The following is a 3,743-nucleotide window of genomic DNA, read 5'->3' on the forward strand; positions in this document are numbered from 1 at the left end:
CTGGCGTGATCTGGTGTGATTTCGATATGATCTGTCGTGATTTGGGTATGATCGGTTGTGATCTGGCATGATTTGGGTGTGATCTGGCGTGATTTGGGTCTGATGTGGGGCTCTGGTTTGGTTTCGGTATGATATGGCGTGATGACGCTATCCTCTGGCGTTATTTGAAATGATGTTGGTACGATCAGGCATGATCTGAGGATGATCTGGCGTAATTTGGGTATGACCCGGCTTGATAGGCGTGATTTGAGCGAGATTTGAGTATGATCTGGGGTGATCTGGCGTATTGTGAAAAATATCGTCGTAAATTTCCAAATTTTTGTAAACTCGAATTATAATTCAAGTTGTAATTTCGCAATGTTTTATTAACTCAAAACAGAACCATTTTGTGAAATGTTGTGCAAAGTGAAAGTTAAGTTTCTTCCATGACCCGGTTATGATTTGTTTTCTACGAGCCGACTTGATTCTCTTCGACAGTTCCGACAATTTCCGAGTGCCCTTGTAAAAATCTCCGACCACTTTCATAAGTAAGAGTAAACTCTAATTGTCAACAACATAAAGCTGAAATGTTGTGAAAATTACGAAAGATATTTTTAACGTTGAACGTTGTTTGAGCATTCACTTTTGGTTTGGAGATAATGGCTAATGAACAGTTCGATTAGCAGTCGAGAGGGCGCTCGGTCCAAAACTAGTGCGCGGTTCGGCGGCGGTCGTCATTAGAAGCAACCCGATAGCGGGAGATGTGCCGTGCCGCGGTCGGGATGGCCTACTTGCCAGGGGAGGGACATCCATAATCCAATTCAATTAGCAGCAGTCGCGGGACGGGCGGGGCCCCCCGACGTGCCGGGACGTGGGCGAGGCTCGTAGGCGCCGCCGGGGGCACGTCAGGTCGCAGGGGGCGCGTCAGGCGACATCCGTCAGGGCATCGACAGCGGCGCGACGAGCAGGAGCAGGTGTATGTTCGTCGAGATCCGCTCGGACTATTTGCAAGCGACTCCCACTCGTATATTCCATTAGCTGACTGTTGCTTGAAACGTGTAGAATTGTGCACTCTAAATGTCAGGCGTCAATTTTTGTCCATTGCAAGATGCATGTGTGGGCACAGCTTGCAAGATGCGATTTTGGATGTTTAGTTTGAACCCAGATAAGTAACAAGTTTGTATCTTCGGGACTCGGGTTGACATATTTTTATGTTCTCCAATTCAAAATAAACATCCAAAATCCAAAATTGCATCTTGTAAGATGCGCTCACAGATGCATCTTGCAATGGGCAAAAATTGCCCCTTGACATTAAGAGTAAAAGGAGCATTAAGACATATCATCAGCTACGGTCTCTCATTTCCAAGTTCCAAGATTCTCGCTATCGTGTTCGTTATGCCCATCCCTTTTTTTCCTATAGGGTACGCGCCGCTCCATGTTTAATGCGGGTGTGGCGTGTCACGCCTTGTCACAGGGTGTCACGCTGCGCCGCCGCCCCTGTCACGCCGGGTGACAACCGCATGCCCCGCACACCGGCCGTTACCTATGAGGGGGCATCAATAATGTCGCACTCCAAAGTGCAGCATTCTGCGCGCAGTGGGCATGGGGAGCAGCCCTGCATGCCCGGTCGATATAGCCTGTCACTCGAACTATATATCGCAAACGAGTCAAATGCGAAATGGTCCTATTGGCTCTGCTTTTAAAAATTGTGTACTTTAAACACTGCAAGACAAACAGTTTCCTCCCTTGTGAAAACGAACAGCTCCGAAAGACATCCGAAGCGGACTTGCTCCGTTTTTACTCCGACTAATGTGTTTCGGACTGTGTTACGATAGATAAAGTAACTTTAAACAAAATAAACTGGAAGGCTAGCTCATCGTAACCAGGTAGAGTGGCGGGGTCTTAGCAATGAATTTATATGGGGCGCCAAGGAAACAAATTCCTAACATTACTAAAACCGAAATTGCAATATCACAGTTTATTACATACAGACTTGAGGCACAATGGCAGAGAGGCTCAAACAACTAGGAAGTCCCGAAAGACAGCACAACGGCATTGAAGGGCACCATGGCCACTCGTTACGGTACACAAAGATACACAAATCCGGAAGAATCCGATACATAAACGTCAGCACGATTGAACTCCAGTTGAGTGATGAACTTGAGGTTAGACGACATGGCAGGCGAGGAGAAACATCCAATCAAAAAGGTCTCCATGAAACCATTGGCTCAAAGCCAGTCATGATGCAGGCGTCTAAGTCTTGCCCGACAAGAATAGACCCTAGAATAAGTAAAGGTAAAAATCAAACAAGGCTCGCGAAAGAAGTTAATACCACCAAAAACGTGGTCAGGGAGCAGTAGCTTACCGGGGAAAAGTGAGATGTTGTGCGGAGCTGGTGGTTCGCCCGGGTCGGTGTTCAGTTCAGCTCTGACACACCGAGCCGGGGACCGAACCAGCTGAGCGAGAAAGGTGGAAGGGGGAGGGGACAAGCGGAAGCGACCCGGTGCAAGGGCAGACCCATCTCCCGGCCAAGCAGGGAACTATGGCGTAAAGGGTTGCCTACGCACTAGGCGGGCAACTGCCACTCCGCCGCGAGACCGGGCACGTGGTAGATCGGGCTGCCTATGCTCCAGGCGCCTCCGTGTCAGGTTTGTTAGAAAACAAAAGTTACGGGGAACCGTAACATCCCCCCCGACCAAAAAGATTGTAAGCTACTCTCCAAAAAAAAAGGAAGAAAGAAATTAAAAGTGCTATAGCACAAGATAGGAGCCTTGGATGACTATTACCCCCCCAAAATAATGAGAATAGAAAATGCCCAAAGCTAAATGTTAAAGACCAACGTCAAGTTCATTCACAACACAAAACAATAATAATGCCTCAAATAAAATGCAAACCAATTGAAAGGACTTATGCTGACTGCATAAACCAAACTGCTGCTCTGATAAAACAGATCTTGAAACAGAAATCGATAAGTTCCACAAGCATGATACACGAAAACCTACTCAGAGTGTGCCACAGATAAACTATAAACACACTAGCCTTGAGAGGGATTAATTTCCATCGTCACAACATAATGGTGAAACCAGAGGCCTAATCAAACCTATAATTACCAAATAAGGTAAACCCTAAGATTATTAACTTCAAATGGACCGCCACAACTCACAAGTGAAAGTAGCAAAAGATTTAAACATATCATGTCTACAAAAATCCCCAACTGGGAAGACTATGAAAGATAAGTCAAAACAGACATCCGTTGACATCTATTAAACTGACCCCAAAGGTCAAAATGTCCCGATACACAAATAATATAGCGGATAGGACTTACAAAAGTAAACGACCAAGGTGGCCAGCCCTGATACACAATTAACCTATCCTGCCCTAAATTAATTTGCCAAGTTAATAACCCGCCCAAATGTACTCACACTTGTAAAAGCATAGTTGACAAATCAGCAGCAAAAAGAAACAAAAGCATCAAACACACCATGCCATATCTCCAAGCATCATTATAGTGCAAATCAGAAAGTGAATCAAGCGCAAAACACAAGAGTGAATTAGACAAAGTCAGGTAAAATCAAACATCACCAAAGCAACGCTAAACACTATAAAATACAAAAGTTGAAGTAACTAAGAATTAACTCAGATAGAAAAGTATTCAAACACATCAAGTCCACTCAAAGTGCCAAAGATATAACCCAATGGGAATACACTGAAAACCCAACAAGCCAAAGCTAAGGGCTAAAGCGGAAACTCTGCATACAAGAAAA

General features: G+C 45.2%; 1 protein-coding gene and 1 long non-coding RNA gene across 2 annotated transcripts in view; one reads left to right on the top strand and one right to left on the bottom strand.

The window, feature by feature from the left end:
- LOC113205073 (roundabout homolog 2-like) overlaps positions 1–3,743 on the top strand; it is a 196,423-nt gene that overhangs the window by 75,343 nt on the left and 117,337 nt on the right. The window lies entirely within an intron of this gene.
- LOC127748959 (uncharacterized) lies at positions 1,943–3,737 on the bottom strand. Its single transcript, XR_008010877.1, has 2 exons — positions 2,345–3,737; positions 1,943–2,259 (listed from the first exon to the last, which is right to left on the bottom strand). It is a non-coding gene; the product is annotated as an uncharacterized LOC127748959 (long non-coding RNA).

This window comes from Frankliniella occidentalis, unplaced genomic scaffold (genome assembly GCF_000697945.3).
Source record: "Frankliniella occidentalis isolate FOCC.00 unplaced genomic scaffold, Focc_3.1 Scaffold23, whole genome shotgun sequence".
In the NCBI taxonomy this organism is placed as follows: Eukaryota; Metazoa; Arthropoda; class Insecta; order Thysanoptera; family Thripidae; genus Frankliniella; species Frankliniella occidentalis.